This window comes from Oncorhynchus nerka, linkage group LG5 (genome assembly GCF_034236695.1).
Source record: "Oncorhynchus nerka isolate Pitt River linkage group LG5, Oner_Uvic_2.0, whole genome shotgun sequence".
In the NCBI taxonomy this organism is placed as follows: Eukaryota; Metazoa; Chordata; class Actinopteri; order Salmoniformes; family Salmonidae; genus Oncorhynchus; species Oncorhynchus nerka.
This window is the reverse complement of record NC_088400.1, coordinates 14,050,978-14,077,993: the sequence shown is the minus strand read 5'-3', so window position 1 is coordinate 14,077,993 and position 27,016 is coordinate 14,050,978. Positions and strand designations below refer to the sequence as shown.

Below are 27,016 nucleotides of genomic sequence, written 5' to 3'. Positions count from 1 at the left end.
GAGCAAAACATGTAGGTGTTCGTGAGAGTCTCATCTTTCCATAGATATATTGGTGTGTAGCCCAAACTGTTCAGACACAACAGACCATTTTGTGAGAAGACCTTCTTTTTCTGGACGTCTCATGGTCTGACACACATCCTTTTTGCTCTGTTCACCTTTCAACCGCAGATGTGAAAGTCCCTTTATTTATCCAGGTAGGCCAGGTGAGAACACCTTTATTTATCCAGGTAGGCCAGGTGAGAACACCTTTATTTATCCAGGTAGGCCAGGTGAGAACACCTTTATTTATCCAGGTAGGCCAGGTGAGAACACCTTTATTTATCCAGGTAGGCCAGGTGAGAACACCTTTATTTATCCAGGTAGGCCAGGTGAGAACACCTTTATTTATCCAGGTAGGCCAGGTGAGAACACCTTTATTTATCCAGGTAGGCCAGGTGAGAACACCTTTATTTATCCAGGTAGGCCAGGTGAGAACACCTTTATTTATCCAGGTAGGCCAGGTGACACCTTTATTTATCCAGGTAGGCCAGGTGAGAACACCTTTATTTAACCAGGTAGGCCAGGTGAGAACACCTTTATTTATCCAGGTAGGCCAGGTGAGAACACCTTTATTTTTCCAGGTAGGCCAGGTGAGAACACCTTTATTTATCCAGGTTGGCTAGTTGAGAACAAGTTTTAATTTACAACTGTGACCTGGCCAAGATAAAGCAAAGCAGTGCGACAAAAACAACAACACAGAGTTACACATGGAATAAACAAACATAGTCAATGACACAATAGAAAAAGTCTATATACAGTGTGTGCAAATGGCGTGAGGAGGTAAGGCAATGAATAGGCCGTAGTGGTGAAGTATTTACAATTCAGCAAATTAACACTGGAGTGATAGATGTGCAAGTAGAAATACTGATGTGCAAAAAAGTAAATAAAAACAATGTGGGGATGAGATGGGTAGATTAGGTGGGCTAGCTACAGATGGGCTGTGTACAGCTGCAGCGATCGGTAAGCTCAGATAGCTGATGCTTAAAGTTATTGAGGGAGATAAGTCTCCAACTTCAGCGATTTAAAAAAAAAAATTACATTACATGTTTAAAAAGTGAAAAGGACAACTTTACATTTTTATTTTACACTTTTTAATTGTATTTTTGAGAAAAGAGAAGAGGGACAGCCGTTAACCATTTACTAACATTAATACTGTATCTCTGATATCAGGTTTTTATGAGCCAAAAGATAATGATGTGTAATGGCTCTATTTCTTTCAGGTGCCCCACTGTTTCCTATTTCTTTCAGGTGCCTCACTGTTTCCTATTTCTTTCAGGTGCCTCACTGTTTCCTATTTCTTTCAGGTGCCTCACTGTTTCCTATTTCTTTCAGGTGCCTCACTGTTTCCTATTTCTTTCAGGTGCCTCACTGTTTCCTATTTCTTTCAGGTGCCCTCACTGTTTCCTATTTCTTTCAGGTGCCTCACTGTTTCCTATTTCTTTCAGGTGCCCTCACTGTTTCCTGTTTCTTTCAGGTGCCTCACTGTTTCCTTTCAGGTTTCTTTTCCTGTTTCTTTCAGGTGCCTCACTGTTTCCTGTTTCTTTCAGGTGCCTCACTGTTTCCTGTTTCTTTCAGGTGCCTCACTGTTTCCTATTTCTTTCAGGTGCCTCACTGTTTCCTATTTCTTGCAGGTGCCTCACTGTTTCCTATTTCTTTCAGGTGTCTCACTGTTTCCTATTTCTTTCAGGTGCCTCACTGTTTCCTATTTCTTTCAGGTTGCCTAACTGTTTCCTATTTCTTTCAGGTGCCTCACTGTTTCCTATTTCTTTCAGGTGCCTCACTGTTTCCTATTTCTTTCAGGTGCCTCACTGTTTCCTATTTCTTTCAGGTGCCTCACTGTTTCCTGTTTCTTTCAGGTGCCTCGCTGTTTCCTATTTCTTTCAGGTGCCTCACTGTTTCCTGTTTCTTTCAGGTGCCTCACTGTTTCCTATTTCTTTCAGGTGCCTCACTGTTTCCTATTTCTTTCAGGTGCCTCACTGTTTCCTATTTCTTTCAGGTGCCTCACTGTTTCCTATTTCTTTCAGGTGCCTCACTGTTTCCTATTTCTTTCAGGTGCCTCACTGTTTCCTATTTCTTTCAGGTTGCCTAACTGTTTCCTATTTCTTTCAGGTGCCTCACTGTTTCCTATTTCTTTCAGGTGCCTCACTGTTTCCTATTTCTTTCAGGTGCCTCACTGTTTCCTATTTCTTTCAGGTGCCTCACTGTTTCCTGTTTCTTTCAGGTGCCTCGCTGTTTCCTATTTCTTTCAGGTGCCTCACTGTTTCCTATTTCTTTCAGGTGCCTCACTGTTTCCTATTTCTTTCAGGTGCCTCACTGTTTCCTATTTCTTTCAGGTGCCTCACTGTTTCCTATTTTTTTCAGTCAGGAATGTATCGGAGCCGAGGAGATCCATTTATGTGCAAGGTGCTCTGTCAAGGTTCGCCAACAGGTCCTTGATAACATTTCAAACAACAACTGCATATCAATCAAATGAGATATGTATCACTCCTTTCCTACTGTATGGCTTCATTACCAATGTCCGTTTCTCACAAAATGGACTATAAAGTATATCTATTCTAATTGATTATATTCCACTCTTAGAGGAATACTTGAATGATACATTTAAGAACAAATTCTTATTTTCAATGACAGCCTAGGAACAGCCTAGGAACTGCCTGTTCAGGGGCAGAACGACAGATTTGTACCTTGTCAGCTCGGGGGTTTGAACTTGCAACCTTCTGGTTCCTAGTCCAACGCTCTAACCACTAGGCTACCCTGCCGCCCCATAATATTTTGACATCAGAGAACATATACTGTAAGTACCAGACTGTACTACTATACAATGTTGATCCACGAGGCTGCATTATGACATGCCTGAGCATTAGTACATGTTTTATCAAACCACACTTGAGTTTCACTTTACAGGTTATTCTGAATATGTGTGTGCACTTTATACTTAAGCAATAAGGAACGAGGGGGTGTGGTATATGGTGAATATACCACAGCTAAGGGCTGTTCTTATGCACGACGCATTGCAGAGTGCCTGGATACAACCATTAGCCGTGGTATATTGGCAATATACCACAAGCCCCAGAGGTGCCTTATTGCTATTATAAAGTTGTTACTAAAGTAATTAGAGCAGTAAAAATACATGTTTTGTCATACCCGTGGTATACGGTCTCATATACCACGACGGACCAGCCAATCAGCATTCAGGGCTGGAACCACCCAGTTTATGATGAATTTTATATGGAGATGCTTCTTGCGTTGCCCTCTCCACTCATCTCTGGACCTGTAGGCTATGCTGTATGTATCCACAAGGTGGCGTTGTGGTATCACTGTCGGATTTATCAAATGAACGCTGCACAACATTGTCCCCCTCAACATCTCAACGAATGGATTTAACCTGGCCAATGGTATCCCTCCTCTGGATGGATTGGGCCAATGGCGTAGCTCAGATTGGTGTTTAGTTGGTGTAAAAAAAAAAGGGTGCGCTTTCCCTATTTAACGGTTTGTCCAACACATATGCAGACTACACTACGTAGTACCTGTAACAGACATTCTCACCGCACATCCTCGGACCAGGTAAATATTGGTAGCTTTAATATACAAATGATTCAAATTCCATGTCCCTGTCTCCCTCTATGTGTTCGTTAGTTTATGGATGCCACCCTATGTTGCCATCATAGCCTAAAAACGTTATTCTGATGATCGTGTTATTATGCATTTGTAAAATAAAAAAATAATACAAATAACAGACGGAAGGAAGGTGCGGTTGTATTTGATTTTCAGTAAAGAATAGGCTATATATTATTTGTTATTATTAGGCGATATGATTTAGTGTTAGGCTTTTTAAAGATGTTTTGTTGTTGCTGTGTTGACAGTTCTACAATGCATGTATTTAACGCACCTGCAGCATTCCTTTACCAACTAGGCTATTTAACGTGTCTGTGTTTCCTTATTGTATGGTTAGGTTAGGCGAATTGTCACCATGGCTCTATCTATATCATAGTTACAGGCCTTGGTATGATGACATTCCGAATACATTTGATTGTTTTCAGTTGTCGCACTGTTACCTAAAGCCCAATCAATGCATGTGATGCTGACGGCTGACATGCTTCCAGCCTACAGTCAGCCTTTTGGTTTGGCGGTTCATTGGGGTGCCGTTTATGATTAAAAAAAAAAACATGTTCTAATAGTGAGCTCAACATGCCTTAACACGACAGATCTGTCAAATTAGCTAATTTGACTGCAGATGGCGATGACACCTATGAATGAATCTGTACGGTTTACAGAAATTGGTCTGCAAAAACAACAACGTCACACCCAGCTATTGCACTCACGGGAACCGAGATAAGATCTGCCTGCAAGCAGATCATGAGACTGTTTTTGAGTTCTGCGTTTGTGGAAGTATAAATTAAATATTTGTTCAAATAAAGCACCAGTGTGTGGAGGTGGAACATGATACACCATTGGCCCTTGCATGTGAAATCACACTGCAACGTACTGCCCTACCAAGCAAAAAGTCAGTAACTGCTCATAGCGTGGAACTGAGAAAAATGTATTTTATTTACCTTGGTTTCACAGTAACTTTGGGCAGTTACTGCTAACATGACCCCCATTTTCTCCAAAACACAATACAATAGAGGTAGAATACTTGTCCACATGATTAAACATGAATTTAATGTAGCAAAAAATGACATGGACTAATCTTAGACCAAATGAGCAGTTACTGCCTTTTTGCTTGGTAGGGCAGTGTACACTTTCTAGTAGTATGCTAAGAATTGTATTTGTGTTTGAATGACTAGACTACAGGTCGACACAGATCTAAAAGACTAGGAAGTGGCACCTTAACATCCTAATGCATGTAGGTTCATTCATTCACATCCTTTCATAGACTTTCAGAATACCATTCTTCCATCCCAATATGCTCTTTGTGCAGCCTCTCTCTCTGAACCAGAAAGTTCTGCGTTCCTATATACTAGAACCAGTGCATTGCAGCAGACCTGACTGCCTGGGTAACATGACTCCATAAGAACAGCTCTCTCTCTGAACCAGAAAGTTCTGCGTTCCTATATACTAGAACCAGTGCATTGCAGCAGACCTGACTGCCTGGGTAACATGACTCCATAAGAACAGCTCTCTCTCTGAACCAGAAAGTTCTGCGTTCCTATATACTAGAACCAGTGCATTGCAGCAGACCTGACTGCCTGGGTAACATGACTCCATAAGAACAGCTCTCTCTCTCCTGGATATTTGTTCTCCTTTGTTAGATGGTGAATGGTGAAGTCGTGGGAGTGTGTGTTGATTCAAGTGACTGAATTACGTAACTAGCTAGAGAGTCTGGATTGTGTGTGTGTGTGTGTGTGTGTGTGTGTGTGTGTGTGTGTGAGAGAGAGAGGTAAAGGTGGGTGTGGCTGGATATACCTGCATCCACTCACCTGTATTCTAGATTACATATTTGTCTAAGGACTCTCTCCCTCTATCTCTTCTCATTCTCTCTCTCTCTCCCTCTATCTCTTCTCATTCTCTCTCTCTCCCTCTATCTCTCCTCATTCTCTCTCTCTCTCTATCTCTTCTCATTCTCTCTCTATCTCGACATTTACATTCTGACTCCTTCTCCCTCAGACATCATCTAAGATGGGCGACAACAACCCAGTGAAGCAGGGAGTGGAGACCTTTGACAAGAAGTGTCTAAAGAAGACCAGTACTGCTGAGAAGAACACTCTGCCAACCAAGGAGGGTACGTTTCTCCTATCTCCTTTTCTGTCTCCTACCCAGTCTCCTTCTTTCCTGTCCAGTCTCCTAACCTGTCTACTCCCCTTATTGCTCATACTCCTACGTCTGCCACACCCTGTAACTGTTAGTAGTGTGTTAGTGCCCTTCTACTGTAGTGTTAGTAGTGTGTTAGTGCCCTTCTACTGTAGTGTGTTAGTGCCCTTCTACTGTAGTGTTAGTGCCCTTCTACTGTAGTGTTAGTGCCCTTCTACTGTAGTGTTAGTGCCCTTCTACTGTAGTGTTAGTAGTGTGTTAGTGCCCTTCTACTGTAGAGTTAGTGCCCTTCTACTGTAGTGTTAGTGCCCTTCTACTGTAGTGTTAGTAGTGTGTTAGTGCCCTTCTACTGTAGTGTTAGTAGTGTGTTAGTGCCCTTCTACTGTAGTGTTAGTGTATTAGTGCCCTTCTACTGTAGTGGTAGTAGTGTGTTAGTGCCCTTCTACTGTAGTGTGTTAGTGCCCTTCTACTGTAGTGTTAGTGCCCTTCTACTGTAGTGTTAGTAGTGTGTTAGTGCCCTCCTACTGTAGTGTTAGTGCCCTTCTACTGTAGTGTTAGTGCCCTTCTACTGTACTGTTAGTGCCCTTCTACTGTAGTGTTAGTAGTGTGTTAGTGCCCTTCTACTGTAGAGTTAGTGCCCTTCTACTGTAGTGTTAGTGCCCTTATACTGTAGTGTTAGTAGTGTGTTAGTGCCCTTCTACTGTAGTGTTAGTAGTTTATTAGTGCCCTTCTACTGTAGTGTTAGTAGTGTATTAGTGCCCTTCTAATGTAGTGGTAGTAGTGTGTTAGTGCCCTTCTACTGTAGTGTGTTAGTGCCCTTCTACTGTAGTGTTAGTGCCCTTCTACTGTAGTGTGTAACACCCTTCTACTGTAGTGTGTTAGTGCCCTTCTACTGTAGTGTTAGTAGTGTGTTAGTGCCCTTCTACTGTAGTGTGTTAGTGCCCTTCTACTGTAGTGTTAGTAGTGTGTTAGTGCCCTTCTACTGTAGTGTTAGTGCCCTTCTACTGTAGTGTTAGTAGTGTGTTAGTGCCCTTCTACTGTAGTGTTATAGTGCCCTTCTACTGTAGTGTTAGTAGTGTGTTAGTGCCCTTCTACTGTAGTGTGTTAGTGCCCTTCTACTGTAGTGTTATAGTGCCCTTCTACTGTAGTGTTAGTGCCCTTCTACTGTAGTGTGTTAGTGCCCTTCTACTGTAGTGTTAGTGCCCTTCTACTGTAGTGTTAGTGCCCTTCTACTGTAGTATGTTAGTGCCCTTCTACTGTAGTGTTAGTGCCCTTCTACTGTAGTGTTAGTGCCCTTCTACTGTAGTGTTATAGTGCCCTTCTACTGTAGTGTTAGTGCCCTTCTACTGTAGTGTGTTAGTGCCCTTCTACTGTAGTGTTAGTGCCCTTCTACTGTAGAGTTAGTCATGTGTAGTTTCTCTTTATTTGACTGTATGTAAAGTAGAGGGTAAATGTTCACCTGACCATCCAGAAACAGTACAACACTGTTGAGAAGAACACTTACCGTAGGTTACATTTGTACAGTTACACCCAATGCATTCCAGTTATCAAGTACACACTGGTCTGACTGCTATCCAGCAGCGTTACAGAACCGTGATGATATTTTAGTGGCTCTGAGGCCTGGCAGCCAACAGTTATTTCTTTGGTATTAATAACATTATGCAGATTAGTCACATAAAGCTGGGCTTTCTGGGCCTGTGCATTGAGCTGTACTATACCTGTCTCCCTCTCTGATTACAGTAGCTACCCTGTACCTGTCTCCCTCTCTGATTACAGTAGCTACCCCTGTCTCCTGTTTACAGCTACCCTCCTGTCTCCCTCTCTGTTTACAGTAGCTACCCTGTACCTGTCTCCCTCTCTGTTTACAGTAGCTACCCTGTACCTGTCTCCCTCTCTGATTACAGTAGCTACCCTGTACCTGTCTCCCTCTCTGTTTACAGTAGCTACCCTGTACCTGTCTCCCTCTCTGTTTACAGTAGCTACCCTCTACCTGTCTCCCTCTCTGATTACAGTAGCTACCCTGTACCTGTCTCCCTCTCTGATTACAGTAGCTACCCTGCTGTCTCCCTGTTTACAGTAGCTACCCTGTACCTGTCTCCCTCTGTTTACAGTAGCTCTACCTGTCTCCCTCTGATTACCTGTCTCCTGTCTCTGTTGTTTACAGTAGCTACTGTCTCCCTCTGTTTACAGTAGCTGTCCCTCTACCTGTCTCCTGTCTCCTCTGATTACAGTAGCTACCCTCTACCTGTCTCCCTCTCTGTTTACAGTAGCTACCCTCTACCTGTCTCCCTCTGTTTACAGTAGCTACCCTGTATTGTCTCTCTGTTTACAGTAGCTACCCTGTACCTGTCTCCCTCTCTGTTTACAGTAGCTACCCTGTACCTGTCTCCCTCTCTGTTTACAGTAGCTACCCTGTACCTGTCTCCCTCTCTGATTACAGTAGCTACCCTCTACCTGTCTCCCTCTCTGTTTACAGTAGCTACCCTCTACCTGTCTCCCTCTCTGTTTACAGTAGCTACCCTCTACCTGTCTCCCTGTCTCTCTCTGTTTACAGTAGCTACCCTGTACCTGTCTCCTCTCTGATTACAGTAGCTACCCTCTACCTGTCTCCCTCTCTGTTTACAGTAGCTACCCTCTACCTGTCTCCCTCTCTGTTTACAGTAGCTACCCTGTACCCGTTTACAGTAGCTCTCTCCTCTCTGTTTACAGTAGCTACCCTGTACCTGTCTCCCTCTCTGTTTACAGTAGCTACCCTGTACCTGTCTCCCTCTCTGTTTACAGTAGCTACCCTGTACCTGTCTCCCTCTCTGTTTACAGTAGCTACCCTGTACCTGTCTCCCTCTCTGATTACAGTAGCTACCCTGTACCTCTCCCTCTCTGATTACCTGTCTCCCTCTCTGTTTACAGTAGCTACCCTGTACCTGTCTCCCTCTCTGTTTACAGTAGCTACCCTCTACCTGTCTCCCTCTCTGATTACAGTAGCTACCCTCTACCTGTCTCCCTCTCTGATTACAGTAGCTACCCTCTACCTGTCTCCCTCTCTGTTTACAGTAGCTACCCTGTACCTGTCTCCCTCTCTGATTACAGTAGCTACCCTGTACCTGTCTCCCTCTCTGTTTACAGTAGCTACCCTCTACCTGTCTCCCTCTCTGATTACAGTAGCTACCCTGTACCTGTCTCCCTCTCTGTTTACAGTAGCTACCCTGTACCTGTCTCCCTCTCTGTTTACAGTAGCTACCCTGTACCTGTCTCCCTCTCTGTTTACAGTAGCTACCCTGTACCTGTCTCCCTCTCTGATTACAGTAGCTACCCTGTACCTGTCTCCCTCTCTGTTTACAGTAGCTACCCTCTACCTGTCTCCCTCTCTGTTTTCAATAGCTTCCCTGTACCTGTCTCCCTCTCTGTTTACAATAGCTTCCCTGTACCTGTCTCCCTCTCTGTTTACAATAGCTTCCCTGTACCTGTCTCCCTCTCTGTTTACAGTAGCTACCCTGTACCTGTCTCCCTCTCTGTTTACAGTAGTTAAGTGCCTCCGACTGTATTGTACAGAAAGAAGACTGCAACACTGCACAAGCATAATATCGGCCTATTGCTGATTAACCGAGAGCCTGGTACACACTTGAGGGCAACTGTAAAAGGTCTTGTCCTTGTTCAACCTAATATCTTTGGCTGGCCAAGAGGAAAAAAACATAAAATACACATGCCGTCCTACTGTGGTGTTAGTAGTGTGTTAGTGCCGTCCTACTGTGGTGTTAGTAGTGTGTTAGTGCCCTTCTACTGTAGTGTGTTAGTGCCCTTCTACTGTAGTGTTAGTAGTGTGTTAGTGCCGTCCTACTGTGGTGTTAGTAGTGTGTTAGTGCCCTTCTACTGTAGTGTTAGTAGTGTGTTAGTGCCGTCCTACTGTGGTGTTAGTAGTGTGTTAGTGCCCTTCTACTGTAGTGTTAGTAGTGTGTTAGTGCCGTCCTACTGTGGTGTTAGTAGTGTGTTAGTGCCCTTCTACTGTAGTGTTAGTGCCCTTCTACTGTAGTGTTAGTGCCCTTCTACTGTAGTGTTAGTGCCCTTCTACTGTAGTGTTAGTGCCCTTCTACTGTAGTGTTAGTGCCCTTCTACTGTAGTGTTAGTGTATTAGTGCCGTCCTACTGTGGTGTTAGTAGTGTGTTAGTGCCCTTCTACTGTAGTGTTAGTAGTGTGTTAGTGCCGTCCTACTGTGGTGTTAGTAGTGTGTTAGTGCCGTCCTACTGTGGTGTTAGTAGTGTGTTAGTGCCGTCCTACTGTGGTGTTAGTAGTGTGTTAGTGCCCTTCTACTGTAGTGTTAGTGCCCTTCTACTGTAGTGTTAGTGTATTAGTGCCGTCCTACTGTGGTGTTAGTAGTGTGTTAGTGCCGTCCTACTGTGGTGTTAGTAGTGTGTTAGTGCCCTTCTACTGTAGTGTTAGTGCCCTTCTACTGTAGTGTTAGTGTATTAGTGCCGTCCTACTGTGGTGTTAGTAGTGTGTTAGTGCCGTCCTACTGTGGTGTTAGTAGTGTGTTAGTGCCCTTCTACTGTAGTGTTAGTGCCCTTCTACTGTAGTGTTAGTGCCCTTCTACTGTAGTGTTAGTGTATTAGTGCCGTCCTACTGTGGTGTTAGTAGTGTGTTAGTGCCCTTCTACTGTAGTGTTAGTGCCCTTCTACTGTAGTGTTAGTGTATTAGTGCCGTCCTACTGTGGTGTTAGTAGTGTGTTAGTGCCCCTCTACTGTAGTGTTAGTGCCCTTCTACTGTAGTGTTAGTGCCCTTCTACTGTAGTGTTAGTGTATTAGTGCCGTCCTACTGTGGTGTTAGTAGTGTGTTAGTGCCGTCCTACTGTGGTGTTAGTAGTGTGTTAGTGCCCTTCTACTGTAGTGTTAGTGCCCTTCTACTGTAGTGTTAGTGCCCTTCTACTGTAGTGTGTTAGTGCCCTTCTACTGTAGTGTTAGTAGTGTGTTAGTGCCCTTCTACTGTAGTGTTAGTGTGTTAGTGCCGTCCTACTGTGGTGTTAGTAGTGTGTTAGTGCCCTTCTACTGTAGTGTTAGTGCCCTTCTACTGTAGTGTTAGTGCCCTTCTACTGTAGTGTGTTAGTGCCCTTCTACTGTAGTGTTAGTAGTGTGTTAGTGCCCTTCTACTGTAGTGTTAGTGCCCTTCTACTGTAGTGTTAGTAGTGTGTTAGTGCCGTCCTACTGTAGTGTTAGTAGTGTGTTAGTGCCCTTCTACTGTAGTGTTAGTGCCCTTCTACTGTAGAGTTAGTAGTGTGTTAGTGCCCTTCTACTGTGGTGTTAGTAGTGTATTAGTGCCCTTCTACTGTAGTGTTAGTAGTGTGTTAGTGCCCTTCTACTGTAGTGTGTTAGTGCCCTTCTACTGTAGTGTTAGTGCCCTTCTACTGTAGTGTGTTAGTGCCCTTCTACTGTAGTGTTAGTAGTGTGTTAGTGCCCTTCTACTGTAGTGTTAGTGCCCTTCTACTGTAGTGTGTTAGTGCCCTTCTACTGTAGTGTGTTAGTGCCCTTCTACCGTAGTGTTAGTAGTGTGTTAGTGCCGTCCTACTGTAGTGTTAGTAGTGTGTTAGTGCCCTTCTACTGTAGTGTTAGTGCCCTTCTACTGTAGTGTTAGTAGTGTGTTAGTGCCGTCCTACTGTAGTGTTAGTAGTGTGTTAGTGTCCTTCTACTGTAGTGTTAGTGCCCTTCTACTGTAGTGTTAGTAGTGTGTTAGTGCCCTTCTACTGTAGTGTGTTAGTGCCCTTCTACTGTAGTGTTAGTAGTGTGTTAGTGCCCTTCTACTGTAGTGTGTTAGTGCCCTTCCACTGTAGTGTTAGTAGTGTGTTAGTGCCCTTCTACTGTAGTGTTAGTAGTGTGTTAGTGCCCTTCTACTGTAGTGTTAGTGCCCTTCTACTGTAGAGTTAGTAGTGTGTTAGTGTCCTTCTACTGTAGTGTGTTAGTGCCCTTCTACTGTAGCGTTAGTGCCCTTCTACTGTAGAGTTAGTGCCCTTCTACTGTAGAGTTAGTGCCCTTCTACTGTAGTGTTAGTGCCCTTCTACTGTAGTGTTAGTAGTGTGTTAGTGCCCTTCTACTGTAGTGTTAGTGCCCTTCTACTGTAGTGTGTTAGTGCCCATTCTACTGTAGTGTTAGTGCCCTTCTACTGTAGAGTTAGTGCCCTTCTACTGTAGAGTTAGTGCCCTTCTACTGTAGTGTTAGTGCCCTTCTACTGTAGTGTTAGTAGTGTGTTAGTGCCCTTCTACTGTAGTGTTAGTGCCCTTCTACTGTAGTGTGTTAGTGCCCTTCTACTGTAGTGTTAGTGCCCTTCTACTGTAGTGTTAGTGCCCTTCTACTGTAGTGTTAGTGTATTAGTGCCGTCCTACTGTGGTGTTAGTAGTGTGTTAGTGCCCTTCTACTGTAGTGTTAGTAGTGTGTTAGTGCCGTCCTACTGTGGTGTTAGTAGTGTGTTAGTGCCGTCCTACTGTGGTGTTAGTAGTGTGTTAGTGCCGTCCTACTGTGGTGTTAGTAGTGTGTTAGTGCCCTTCTACTGTAGTGTTAGTGCCCTTCTACTGTAGTGTTAGTGTATTAGTGCCGTCCTACTGTGGTGTTAGTAGTGTGTTAGTGCCGTCCTACTGTGGTGTTAGTAGTGTGTTAGTGCCCTTCTACTGTAGTGTTAGTGCCCTTCTACTGTAGTGTTAGTGTATTAGTGCCGTCCTACTGTGGTGTTAGTAGTGTGTTAGTGCCGTCCTACTGTGGTGTTAGTAGTGTGTTAGTGCCCTTCTACTGTAGTGTTAGTGCCCTTCTACTGTAGTGTTAGTGCCCTTCTACTGTAGTGTTAGTGTATTAGTGCCGTCCTACTGTGGTGTTAGTAGTGTGTTAGTGCCCTTCTACTGTAGTGTTAGTGCCCTTCTACTGTAGTGTTAGTGTATTAGTGCCGTCCTACTGTGGTGTTAGTAGTGTGTTAGTGCCCTTCTACTGTAGTGTTAGTGCCCTTCTACTGTAGTGTTAGTGCCCTTCTACTGTAGTGTTAGTGTATTAGTGCCGTCCTACTGTGGTGTTAGTAGTGTGTTAGTGCCCTTCTACTGTAGTGTTAGTGCCCTTCTACTGTAGTGTTAGTGTATTAGTGCCGTCCTACTGTGGTGTTAGTAGTGTGTTAGTGCCGTCCTACTGTGGTGTTAGTAGTGTGTTAGTGCCCTTCTACTGTAGTGTTAGTGCCCTTCTACTGTAGTGTTAGTGCCCTTCTACTGTAGTGTGTTAGTGCCCTTCTACTGTAGTGTTAGTAGTGTGTTAGTGCCCTTCTACTGTAGTGTTAGTAGTGTGTTAGTGCCGTCCTACTGTGGTGTTAGTAGTGTGTTAGTGCCCTTCTACTGTAGTGTTAGTGCCCTTCTACTGTAGTGTTAGTGCCCTTCTACTGTAGTGTGTTAGTGCCCTTCTACTGTAGTGTTAGTAGTGTGTTAGTGCCCTTCTACTGTAGTGTTAGTGCCCTTCTACTGTAGTGTTAGTAGTGTGTTAGTGCCGTCCTACTGTAGTGTTAGTAGTGTGTTAGTGCCCTTCTACTGTAGTGTTAGTGCCCTTCTACTGTAGAGTTAGTAGTGTGTTAGTGCCCTTCTACTGTGGTGTTAGTAGTGTATTAGTGCCCTTCTACTGTAGTGTTAGTGCCCTTCTACTGTAGTGTTAGTAGTGTGTTAGTGCCCTTCTACTGTAGTGTGTTAGTGCCCTTCTACTGTAGTGTTAGTGCCCTTCTACTGTAGTGTGTTAGTGCCCTTCTACTGTAGTGTTAGTAGTGTGTTAGTGCCCTTCTACTGTAGTGTTAGTGCCCTTCTACTGTAGTGTGTTAGTGCCCTTCTACTGTAGTGTGTTAGTGCCCTTCTACCGTAGTGTTAGTAGTGTGTTAGTGCCGTCCTACTGTAGTGTTAGTAGTGTGTTAGTGCCCTTCTACTGTAGTGTTAGTGCCCTTCTACTGTAGTGTTAGTAGTGTGTTAGTGCCGTCCTACTGTAGTGTTAGTAGTGTGTTAGTGTCCTTCTACTGTAGTGTTAGTGCCCTTCTACTGTAGTGTTAGTAGTGTGTTAGTGCCCTTCTACTGTAGTGTGTTAGTGCCCTTCTACTGTAGTGTTAGTAGTGTGTTAGTGCCCTTCTACTGTAGTGTGTTAGTGCCCTTCCACTGTAGTGTTAGTAGTGTGTTAGTGCCCTTCTACTGTAGTGTTAGTAGTGTGTTAGTGCCCTTCTACTGTAGTGTTAGTGCCCTTCTACTGTAGAGTTAGTAGTGTGTTAGTGTCCTTCTACTGTAGTGTGTTAGTGCCCTTCTACTGTAGCGTTAGTGCCCTTCTACTGTAGAGTTAGTGCCCTTCTACTGTAGAGTTAGTGCCCTTCTACTGTAGTGTTAGTGCCCTTCTACTGTAGTGTTAGTAGTGTGTTAGTGCCCTTCTACTGTAGTGTTAGTGCCCTTCTACTGTAGTGTGTTAGTGCCCATTCTACTGTAGTGTTAGTGCCCTTCTACTGTAGAGTTAGTGCCCTTCTACTGTAGAGTTAGTGCCCTTCTACTGTAGTGTTAGTGCCCTTCTACTGTAGTGTTAGTAGTGTGTTAGTGCCCTTCTACTGTAGTGTTAGTGCCCTTCTACTGTAGTGTGTTAGTGCCCTTCTACTGTAGTGTTAGTGCCCTTCTACTGTAGTGTTAGTGCCCTTCTACTGTAGTGTTAGTGTATTAGTGCCGTCCTACTGTGGTGTTAGTAGTGTGTTAGTGCCCTTCTACTGTAGTGTTAGTGCCCTTCTACTGTAGTGTTAGTGTATTAGTGCCGTCCTACTGTGGTGTTAGTAGTGTGTTAGTGCCGTCCTACTGTGGTGTTAGTAGTGTGTTAGTGCCCTTCTACTGTAGTGTTAGTGCCCTTCTACTGTAGTGTTAGTGCCCTTCTACTGTAGTGTGTTAGTGCCCTTCTACTGTAGTGTTAGTAGTGTGTTAGTGCCCTTCTACTGTAGTGTTAGTAGTGTGTTAGTGCCGTCCTACTGTGGTGTTAGTAGTGTGTTAGTGCCCTTCTACTGTAGTGTTAGTGCCCTTCTACTGTAGTGTTAGTGCCCTTCTACTGTAGTGTGTTAGTGCCCTTCTACTGTAGTGTTAGTAGTGTGTTAGTGCCCTTCTACTGTAGTGTTAGTGCCCTTCTACTGTAGTGTTAGTAGTGTGTTAGTGCCGTCCTACTGTAGTGTTAGTAGTGTGTTAGTGCCCTTCTACTGTAGTGTTAGTGCCCTTCTACTGTAGAGTTAGTAGTGTGTTAGTGCCCTTCTACTGTGGTGTTAGTAGTGTATTAGTGCCCTTCTACTGTAGTGTTAGTGCCCTTCTACTGTAGTGTTAGTAGTGTGTTAGTGCCCTTCTACTGTAGTGTGTTAGTGCCCTTCTACTGTAGTGTTAGTGCCCTTCTACTGTAGTGTGTTAGTGCCCTTCTACTGTAGTGTTAGTAGTGTGTTAGTGCCCTTCTACTGTAGTGTTAGTGCCCTTCTACTGTAGTGTGTTAGTGCCCTTCTACTGTAGTGTGTTAGTGCCCTTCTACCGTAGTGTTAGTAGTGTGTTAGTGCCGTCCTACTGTAGTGTTAGTAGTGTGTTAGTGCCCTTCTACTGTAGTGTTAGTGCCCTTCTACTGTAGTGTTAGTAGTGTGTTAGTGCCGTCCTACTGTAGTGTTAGTAGTGTGTTAGTGTCCTTCTACTGTAGTGTTAGTGCCCTTCTACTGTAGTGTTAGTAGTGTGTTAGTGCCCTTCTACTGTAGTGTGTTAGTGCCCTTCTACTGTAGTGTTAGTAGTGTGTTAGTGCCCTTCTACTGTAGTGTGTTAGTGCCCTTCCACTGTAGTGTTAGTAGTGTGTTAGTGCCCTTCTACTGTAGTGTTAGTAGTGTGTTAGTGCCCTTCTACTGTAGTGTTAGTGCCCTTCTACTGTAGAGTTAGTAGTGTGTTAGTGTCCTTCTACTGTAGTGTGTTAGTGCCCTTCTACTGTAGCGTTAGTGCCCTTCTACTGTAGAGTTAGTGCCCTTCTACTGTAGAGTTAGTGCCCTTCTACTGTAGTGTTAGTGCCCTTCTACTGTAGTGTTAGTAGTGTGTTAGTGCCCTTCTACTGTAGTGTTAGTGCCCTTCTACTGTAGTGTGTTAGTGCCCATTCTACTGTAGTGTTAGTGCCCTTCTACTGTAGAGTTAGTGCCCTTCTACTGTAGAGTTAGTGCCCTTCTACTGTAGTGTTAGTGCCCTTCTACTGTAGTGTTAGTAGTGTGTTAGTGCCCTTCTACTGTAGTGTTAGTGCCCTTCTACTGTAGTGTGTTAGTGCCCTTCTACTGTAGTGTTAGTAGTGTGTTAGTGCCCTTCTACTGTAGTGTGTTAGTGTCCTTCTACTGTAGTGTTAGTGCCCTTCTACTGTAGTGTGTTAGTGCCCTTCTACTGTAGTGTTAGTGCCCTTCTACTGTAGAGTTAGTGCCCTTATACTGTAGAGTTAGTGCCCTTCTACTGTAGTGTTAGTGCCCTTCTACTGTAGTGTTAGTAGTGTGTTAGTGCCCTTCTACTGTAGTGTTAGTGCCCTTCTACTGTAGTGTGTTAGTGCCCATTCTACTGTAGTGTTAGTGCCCTTCTACTGTAGTGTTAGTGCCCTTCTACTGTAGAGTTAGTGCCCTTCTACTGTAGAGTTAGTGCCCTTCTACTGTAGTGTTAGTGCCCTTCTACTGTAGTGTTAGTGCCCTTCTACTGTAGTGTTAGTAGTGTGTTAGTGCCCTTCTACTGTAGTGTTAGTGCCCTTCTACTGTAGTGTGTTAGTGCCCTTCTACTGTAGTGTGTTAGTGTCCTTCTACTGTAGTGTTAGTGCCCTTCTACTGTAGTGTGTTAGTGCCCTTCCACTGTAGTGTTAGTGCCCTTCTACTGTAGTGTTAGTGCCCTTCTACTGTAGAGTTTGTCATGTGTAGTTTCTCTTTATTTGACTGTATGTAAAGTAGAGGGTAAATGTTCACCTGACCATCCAGAAACAGTACAACACTGTTGAGAAGAACACTTACCGTAGGTTACATTTGTACAGTTACGCCCAATGCATTCCAGTTATCAAGTACACACTGGTCTGACTGCTATCCAGCAGCGTTACAGAACCGTGATGATATTTTAGTGGCTCTGAGGCCTGGCAGCCAACAGTTATTTCTTTAGTATTAATAACATTATGCAGATTAGTCACATAAAGCTGGGCTTTCTGGGCCTGTGCATTGAGCTGTACTATACCTGTCTCCCTCTCTGATTACAGTAGCTACCCTGTACCTGTCTCCCTCTCTGTTTACAGTAGCTACCCTGTACCTGTCTCCCTCTCTGTTTACAGTAGCTACCCTGTACCTGTCTCCCTCTCTGATTACAGTAGCTACCCTGTGCCTGTATCCCTCTCTGTTTACAGTAGCTACCCTGTACCTGTCTCCCTCTCTGATTACAGTAGCTACCCTGTACCTGTCTCCCTCTCTGTTTACAGTAGCTACCCTGTACCTGTCTCCCTCTCTGATTACAGTAGCTACCCTCTACCTGTCTCCCTCTCTGATTACAGTAGCTACCCTCTACCTGTCTCCCTCTCTGTTTACAGTAGCTACCCTGTACCTGTCTCCCTCTCTGTTTACAGTAGCTACCCTGTACCTGTCTCCCTCTCTGTTTACAGTAGCTACCCTGTACCTGTCTCCCTCTCTGTTTACAGTAGCTACCCTGTACCTGTCTCCCTCTCTGTTTACAGTAGCTACCCTGTACCTGTCTCCCTCTCTGTTTACAGTAGTTAAGTGCCTCCGACTGTATTGTACAGAAAGAAGACTGCAACACTGCACAAGCATGATATCGGCCTATTGCTGATTAACCGAGAGCCTGGTACACACTTGAGGGCAACTGTAAAAGGTCTTGTCCTTGTTCAACCTAATATCTTTGGCTGGCCAAGAGGAAAAAAACATAAAATACACATGCCGTCCTACTGTGGTGTTAGTAGTGTGTTAGTGCCCTTCTACTGTAGTGTGTTAGTGCCCTTCTACTGTAGTGTGTTAGTGCCCTTCTACTGTAGTGTGTTAGTGCCCTTCTACTGTAGTGTGTTAGTGCCGTCCTACTGTGGTGTTAGTAGTGTGTTAGTGCCCTTCTACTGTAGTGTTAGTGCCCTTCTACTGTAGTGTGTTAGTGCCCTTCTACTGTAGTGTGTTAGTGCCGTCCTACTGTAGTGTGTTAGTGCCCTTCTACTGTAGTGTGTTAGTGCCCTTCTACTGTAGTGTGTTAGTGCCCTTCTACTGTAGTGTTAGTGCCCTTCTACTGTAGTGTGTTAGTGCCCTTCTACTGTAGTGTGTTAGTGCCGTCCTACTGTGGTGTTAGTAGTGTGTTAGTGCCCTTCTACTGTAGTGTTAGTGCCCTTCTACTGTAGTGTGTTAGTGCCCTTCTACTGTAGTGTGTTAGTGCCGTCCTACTGTGGTGTTAGTAGTGTGTTAGTGCCCTTCTACTGTAGTGTGTTAGTGCCCTTCTACTGTAGTGTGTTAGTGCCCTTCTACTGTAGTGTGTTAGTGCCCTTCTACTGTAGTGTGTTAGTGCCGTCCTACTGTGGTGTTAGTAGTGTGTTAGTGCCGTCCTACTGTGGTGTTAGTAGTGTGTTAGTGCCGTCCTACTGTGGTGTTAGTAGTGTGTTAGTGCCCTTCTACTGTAGTGTTAGTGCCCTTCTACTGTGGTGTTAGTAGTGTGTTAGTGCCGTCCTACTGTGGTGTTAGTAGTGTGTTAGTGCCCTTCTACTGTAGTGTTAGTGCCCTTCTACTGTGGTGTTAGTAGTGTGTTAGTGCCCTTCTACTGTAGTGTTAGTGCCGTCCTACTGTGGTGTTAGTAGTGTGTTAGTGCCCTTCTACTGTAGTGTTAGTGCCCTTCTACTGTAGTGTTAGTGTATTAGTGCCGTCCTACTGTGGTGTTAGTAGTGTGTTAGTGCCCTTCTACTGTAGTGTTAGTAGTGTGTTAGTGCCCTTCTACTGTAGTGTTAGTAGTGTGTTAGTGCCGTCCTACTGTGGTGTTAGTAGTGTGTTAGTGCCCTTCTACTGTAGTGTTAGTGCCCTTCTACTGTAGTGTTAGTGTATTAGTGCCGTCCTACTGTGGTGTTAGTAGTGTGTTAGTGCCCTTCTACTGTAGTGTTAGTAGTGTGTTAGTGCCCTTCTACTGTAGTGTTAGTGCCCTTCTACTGTAGTGTTAGTGCCCTTCTACTGTAGTGTTAGTGCCCTTCTACTGTAGTGTGTTAGTGCCCTTCTACTGTAGTGTTAGTAGTGTGTTAGTGCCCTTCTACTGTAGTGTTAGTGCCCTTCTACTGTAGTGTGTTAGTGCCCTTCTACTGTAGTGTGTTAGTGCCCTTCTACCGTAGTGTTAGTAGTGTGTTAGTGCCGTCCTACTGTAGTGTTAGTAGTGTGTTAGTGCCCTTCTACTGTAGTGTTAGTGCCCTTCTACTGTAGTGTTAGTAGTGTGTTAGTGCCGTCCTACTGTAGTGTTAGTAGTGTGTTAGTGTCCTTCTACTGTAGTGTTAGTGCCCTTCTACTGTAGTGTTAGTGCCCTTCTACTGTAGTGTTAGTAGTGTGTTAGTGCCCTTCTACTGTAGTGTTAGTAGTGTGTTAGTGCCCTTCTACTGTAGTGTTAGTGCCCTTCTACTGTAGAGTTAGTAGTGTGTTAGTGTCCTTCTACTGTAGTGTGTTAGTGCCCTTCTACTGTAGTGTTAGTGCCCTTCTACTGTAGAGTTAGTGCCCTTCTACTGTAGAGTTAGTGCCCTTCTACTGTAGTGTTAGTGCCCTTCTACTGTAGTGTTAGTGCCCTTCTACTGTAGTGTTAGTAGTGTGTTAGTGCCCTTCTACTGTAGTGTTAGTGCCCTTCTACTGTAGTGTGTTAGTGCCCATTCTACTGTAGTGTTAGTGCCCTTCTACTGTAGTGTTAGTGCCCTTCTACTGTAGAGTTAGTGCCCTTCTACTGTAGAGTTAGTGCCCTTCTACTGTAGTGTTAGTGCCCTTCTACTGTAGTGTTAGTAGTGTGTTAGTGCCCTTCTACTGTAGTGTTAGTGCCCTTCTACTGTAGTGTGTTAGTGCCCTTCTACTGTAGTGTTAGTAGTGTGTTAGTGCCCTTCTACTGTAGTGTATTAGTGTCCTTCTACTGTAGTGTTAGTGCCCTTCTACTGTAGTGTGTTAGTGCCCTTCTACTGTAGTGTTAGTGCCCTTCTACTGTAGTGTTAGTGCCCTTCTACTGTAGAGTTAGTCATGTGTAGTTTCTCTTTATTTGACTGTATGTAAAGTAGAGGGTAAATGTTCACCTGACCATCCAGAAACAGTACAACACTGTTGAGAAGAACACTTACCGTAGGTTACATTTGTACAGTTACGCCCAATGCATTCCAGTTATCAAGTACACACTGGTCTGACTGCTATCCAGCAGCGTTACAGAACCGTGATGATATTTTAGTGGCTCTGAGGCCTGGCAGCCAACAGTTATTTCTTTGGTATTAATAACATTGTGCAGATTAGTCACAAAAAGCTGGGCTTTCCGGGCCTGTGCATTGAGCTTTGCAGTCAAGCTACATTGGAGATGCAATCTTAGTGCAGTTAGGGAGGAGAGTCTGCCTTCTGGTGCAGAAAGGGACTGTACTAGCTAGGGCTTTAGTGCAGACCTAAAGAGGTCTTAGTTCAGACAGGGTGGACAAGGCTGAAGCCGTAGGTCAGACAGGAAGTGACGTGACAGAGGAACAGGAAGTGACGTGACAGAGGAGCAGGAAGAGAGGAGTTACGCGGTCACCATGTCAGCAGCCTCATCAACATGAACTGATGCTTATCACCCCCCTCCATCAGATACTGCCTGATTCCTCCTTTCTCTTGTTCCATCCCAAATTGAACCCTTATCCCTACATAGTGCCTGGCTCTGGTCAACAGTACAGCATTTTAGCATTTTAAAGGGAATGCTCATATAACCTCTGTTGTTGCCTCTATCTGTCACGATCCAATCCTAACCTGAGATACTGCATGCCCACATCTCAAACTTCATACATTTTATTTTTTATTTTACCTTTATTTAACTAGGCAAGTCAGTTAAGAACATGTTCTTATTTTCAATGACGGCCTAGGAACAGTGGGTTACCTGCCTTGTTCAGGGGCTGTACGACAGATTTTTACCTTGGCAGCTCAGGAATGCAACATTTTGCAACCTTTCGGTTACTAGTCCAACGCTCTAACCACTAGGCTACCTGCCGCCTCTACACTCTAACCACAAGGCTACCTGCCGCCTCTACACTCTAACCACTAGGCTACCTGCCGCCTCTACACTCTAACCACTAGGCTACCTGCCGCCTCTACACTCTAACCACAAGGCTACCTGCCGCCTCTACACTCTAACCACTAGGCTACCTGCCGCCTCTACACTCTAACCACTAGGCTACCTGCCGCCTCTAAACTCTAACCACTAGGCTACCTGCCGCCTCTACACTCTAACCACTAGGCTACCTGCCGCCTCTACGCCGTCTACCTGCCGCCTCTACGCTCTAACCACTAGTCTACCTGCCGCCTCTACGCTCTAACCACTAGGCTACCTGCCGCCTCCACGCTCTAACCACTAGGCTACCTGCCGCCTCCACGCTCTAACCACTAGGCTACCTGCCGCCTCTACGCTCTAACCACTAGTCTACCTGCCGCCTCCACCAGGCGCTCGCCTAACCACTAGGCTACCTGCCGCCTCTACGCTCTAACCACTAGTCTACCTGCCGCCTCTACGCTCTAACCACTAGGCTACCTGCCGCCTCTACGCTCTAACCACTAGGCTACCTGCCGCCTCTACGCTCTAACCACTAGTCTACCTGCCGCCTCTACGCTCTAACCACTAGGCTACCTGCCGCCTCTACGCTCTAACCACTAGGCTACCTGCCGCCTCTACGCTCTAACCACTAGGCTATTGATGTGATTACTGATTACTGTGATTGCTGTGATTACTATGATTACTGTGATTGCTGTGATTACTGTGATTGCTGTGATTACTGTGATTGCTGTGATTACTGTGATTACTGTGATTACTGTGATTACTATGATTACTGTGATTGCTGTGATTACTGTGATTACTGTGATTGCTATGATTACTGTGATTGCTGTGATTACTGTGATTACTGTGATTACTATGATTACTGTGATTACTGTGATTACTGTGATTGCTGTGATTACTGTGATTGCTGTGATTACTGTGATTGCTGTGATTACTGTGATTACTGTGATTACTATGATTACTGTGATTACTGTGATTACTGTGATTGCTGTGATTACTGTGATTGCTGTGATTACTGTGATTGCTGTGATTACTGTGATTACTGTGATTACTGTGATTGCTGTGATTACTGTGATTGCTGTGATTACTGTGATTACTGTGATTACTGTGATTGCTGTGATTACTGTGATTGCTGTGATTACTGTGATTACTGTGATTACTGTGATTACTGTGATTACTGTGATTACTGTGATTGCTGTGATTACTGTGATTGCTGTGAGTTAAAATTGTCAAAAAGCAACAAAAATAGCTTCTTAGCGAAGAGCAATAGAATTTAGCAAGTTTTGAGTGGGGAGCGGAAAACAGAAAATGAGCTGTTATTGGCAGAGGGGTTTGGAACTCTCTTTCTTATTGGTCTATTAACTAATTTATCGCATGGTGATGTTACCATGGAACGCCAAATCTCACTCCCACCAAAACAGGCTGAAATTCCAGGCAGCTTTTTCAAACAGCTTTTACACTGAAATGGCATCATCCTTTTCACAATTTCACAGTATTATTCCAAACTCATAGTGTGGAAATGGATATAAATTGTTTGTCAGTAGCAGTGTGGTAGGAGGTGTGATTTGGGTGGATATTCAAGATGTTCTCTGTCAGTAGCAGTGTGGTAGGAGGTGTGATTTGGGTGGATATTCAAGATGTTCTCTGTCAGTAGCAGTGTGGTAGGAGGTGTGATTTGGGTGGATATTCAAGATGTTCTCTGTCAGTAGCAGTGTGGTAGGAGGTGTGATTTGGGATGGATATTCAAGATGTTCTCTGTCAGTAGCAGTGTGGTAGGAGGTGTGATTTGGGTGGATATTCAAGATGTTCTCTGTCAGTAGCAGTGTGGTAGGAGGTGTGATTTGGGTGGATATTCAAGATGTTCTCTGTCAGTAGCAGTGTGGTAGGAGGTGTGATTTGGGTGGATATTCAAGATGTTCTCTGTCAGTAGCAGTGTGGTATTTGGGTGGATATTCAAGATGTTCTCTGTCAGATTTAGGAGTGTGATTTGGGTGGATTCAAGATGTTCTCTGTCAGTAGCAGTGTGGTAGGAGGTGTGATTTGGGTGGATATTCAAGATGTTCTCTGTCAGTAGCAGTGTGGTAGGAGGTGTGATTTGGGTGGATATTCAAGATGTTCTCTGTCAGTAGCAGTGTGGTAGGAGGTGTGATTTGGGTGGATATTCAAGATGTTCTCTGTCAGTAGCAGTGTGGTAGGAGGTGTGATTTGGGTGGATATTCAAGATGTTCTCTGTCAGTAGCAGTGTGGTAGGAGGTGTGATTTGGGTGGATATTCAAGATGTTCTCTGTCAGTAGCAGTGTGGTAGGAGGTGTGATTTGGGTGGATATATTCAAGATGTTCTCTGTCAGTAGCAGTGTGGTAGGAGGTGTGATTTGGGTGGATATTCAAGATGTTCTCTGTCAGTAGCAGTGTGGTAGGAGGTGTGATTTGGGTGGATATTCAAGATGTTCTCTGTCAGTAGCAGTGTGGTAGGAGGTGTGATTTGGGTGGATATTCAAGATGTTCTCTGTCAGTAGCAGTGTGGTAGGAGGTGTGATTTGGGTGGATATTCAAGATGTTCTCTGTCAGTAGCAGTGTGGTAGGAGGTGTGATTTGGGTGGATATTCAAGATGTTCTCTGTCAGTAGCAGTGTGGTAGGAGGTGTGATTTGGGTGGATATTTGGGTGGATATTCAAGATGTTCTCTGTCAGTAGCAGTGTGGTAGGAGGTGTGATTTGGGTGGATATTCAAGATGTTCTCTGTCAGTAGCAGTGTGGTAGGAGGTGTGATTTGGGTGGATATTCAAGATGTTCTCTGTCAGTAGCAGTGTGGTAGGAGGTGTGATTTGGGAGTGCAGTAGTAAGCATCATAACCCCCACCCCAGGACAGAGAATACTGCAATGCAGGGAGGAACCTCTAGTAAAGAAATCTAGACCCCCAATTGAAGTTGGTTGGTTAGGCTTTCTATTTCCAGTTCTCTATTTACCAGGTATTTACATCAGTATTACATGGTCATAATATTAAAATGACATGACAATTACTCTGTTACCATGTTCTATTGTGTAGTCTTCCATTTGATTTCTTAAAGCACAATTTCCCCATAACCCCTGGCAAGTACCAACTTAGACAGGGCTGTACAGTGCAGTATTACCAGCAGACATACCATATAGCTTCACTCAGACAGCCTCACACACACCTCTTGAAGATTTACAGTAGAAACCTGAGGAGAGGGTTGTTGATAGCAGGATTTACAGTAGAAACCTGAGGAGAGGGTTGTTGATAGCAGGATTTACAGTAGAAACCTGAGGAGAGGGTTGTTGATAGCAGGGTTTACCGTAGAAACCTGAGGAGAGGGTTGTTGATAGCAGGGTTTACAGTAGAAACCTGAGGAGAGGGTTGTTGATAGCAGGATTTACAGTAGAAACCTGAGGAGAGGGTTGTTGATAGCAGGATGTACAGTAGAAACCTGAGGAGAGGGTTGTTGATAGCAGGATTTACAGTAGAAACCTGAGGAGAGGGTTGTTGATAGCAGGATTTACAGTAGAAACCTGAGGAGAGGGTTGTTGATAGCAGGGTTTACCTTAGAAACCTGAGGAGAGGGTTGTTGATAGCAGGATTTACAGTAGAAACCTGAGGAGAGGGTTGTTGATAGCAGGATTTACCATAGAAACCTGAGGAGAGGGTTGTTGATAGCAGGATTTACAGTAGAAACTTGAGGAGAGGGTTGTTGATAGCAGGATTTACAGTAGAAACTTGAGGAGAGGGTTGTTGATAGCAGAGTTTACCGTAGAAACCTGACGAGAGGGTTGTTGATAGCACGATAAAAGATGCTTGACTATTGGACTGGCGGTTTTGCCAGGCTGATAACGAGCCAATGACAGGAGAGGAACCATCTGTCTCAGAAGCTGCCTCTCAGCCAGCCCCCCTCCTGATGAGAGTGGATTCATCCTGTGTTCTATTGCTCAGTGATAGCTGGGGATTTTAACGTTCTGTATGATGATGTACTGCCATTTTCTGATACAGTATCTTCCATTTTGGATGGGTTGTGATGTCCTGTTTTGAGTGTTTTGAAATAAATGAGGTGATTAACAAATATATATGATAGGTTGATTACTCAATATGCCATGTATCCATCACAACAGTGCTCAAGACATAGACTAATCACTAAGTCTCTCGCTCTCCCCCTCTCTCGCTCTCTCGCTCTCCCCCGCCCTCGCTCTCCCCCTCTCGCTCTCCCCCCTCTCTCGCTCTCCCCTCCCTCGCTCTCCCCCTCCCTCGCTCTCCCCCTCTCTCGCTCTCCCCTCTCCCGCTCTCTCGCTCTCCCCCTCTCTCGCTCTCCCCCCCTCCCTCGCTCTCCCCGCCCTCGCTCTCCCCCTCTCTCGCTCTCCCCTCCCTCGCTCTCCCCTCTCTCGCTCTCCCCTCCCTCGCTCTCCCCCCTCTCTCGCTCTCCCCTCTCTCGCTCTCCCCTCTCTCGCTCTCCCCTCCCCTCGCTCTCCCCGCTCTCGCTCTCCCCCTCCCTCGCTCTCTCTTTCTCTCACAGATATCGAGCAGGAGAAGAAAGCTGAAGAGGGCTCCAAATGAAACGCCATGGTTCCTCTCCTCCAGTCATCCCTCTCTCTTCTCCTCCACCTAATAAATATGTCTATCGCGTCTGCTTCTTTCCGTATCGCCATGTTAGTTAACCACCATGTTAGTTAATCACAATGGCGTTGACTCTGATGCTGTGGGGTTAGGGGTGCATGATTAGTAAAGGGAAGGCCAATAAGATTTTAACTGTCAAATGTTTTGAATTGTGCTTTTTTATGCAGTCTTGGTTGGAAAGGGGTGAACTAAGATAAAGATGGATGAGCCAGGGTTGAACAGAAGGAAGAAATGAACATGTTGTGTTTACTGTCACCGTCTGTTCCACTGTCAACTATGCCCAATGTTCTGCCTGTACACAGTGCCATTCTGGATAACTTCTGTAACAATAACATGAGAGAAGATATTTTTGTTTTAATAAAATGAGTGTTGTCAAACTGAATTTGGGTCTTGTCTTAATTATTTTGACTTCAGTCAATAAGTGTAATCTTGTGATGTTTTTATCATTATATTGAGTATACAATCCTATTAAGACCCCTTGACATTTTCCACATTTTGTTATGTTACAGCCTTATTCTAAAATGAAAAAAAAAAAAATCCCCCTCATCAAGCAACACACTATACCCAATAATGACAAAGCAAAACAGGTTTTTAGAAATGTAAGCAAATGTATTAAAAATAAAGAACGGAAATATCACATTTACATAAGTATTCAGACTCCGTACTTTGTTGAAGCACCATTGGCAGCGATTACAGCCTCGATTCTTCTTGGGTATGACGCTACAAGCTTGGCACACCTGTATTTAGGGAGTTTATCCCATTTTTCTCTGCAGGTCCTCTCAAGCCCTGTCAGGTTGGATGGGGAGTGTCGCTGCACAGCTATTTTCAGGTCTCTCCAGAGATGTTCGATAGCGGTCAAGTCCGGGCTCTGGCTGGGCCACTCAAGGACATTCAGAGACTTGTCCCGAAGCCACTCCTGCATTGTCTTGGCTGAGTGATACGGTTGTTGTCCTGTTGGAAGGTGAACCTTCGCCCCAGTCTGAGGTCCTGAGTGCTCTGGAGCAGGTTTTCATCAAGGATCTCTCTGTACTTTTCTCCATTTATCTTTCCCTCGAACCTGACAAGTCTCCCAGTCCCTGCCACTGAAAAACATCCCCACAGCATGATGCTGCCACCACCAACATGCTTCACTGTAGTGATGGTGCCAGGTTTCCTCCAGGTGTGACTATCACGTTTCAGGTAAGACACAGATGCAGACAACATCGGAGTAACAACAGCTGAGTTTAGGCAAAAAACAGGTCAAGGAAGGCAGAGGGCGGTAATCCAGATAGGTTGGTCTGATGTGATTAATGAGGAGCATCCAGACGCTGCACTTGATGAATTTATGAAATTGCTTCTTCCAATTATTGATAA

General features: G+C 44.7%; 1 long non-coding RNA gene across 1 annotated transcript; it reads left to right on the top strand.

Annotated features, from left to right (window-relative positions):
- Window positions 1–3,513: 3,513 nt before the first annotated feature.
- On the top strand, window positions 3,514–26,045 carry LOC135571759 (uncharacterized). Its single transcript, XR_010463897.1, has 3 exons — window positions 3,514–3,603; window positions 5,647–5,761; window positions 25,563–26,045. It is a non-coding gene; the product is annotated as an uncharacterized LOC135571759 (long non-coding RNA).
- Window positions 26,046–27,016: the final 971 nt, after the last annotated feature.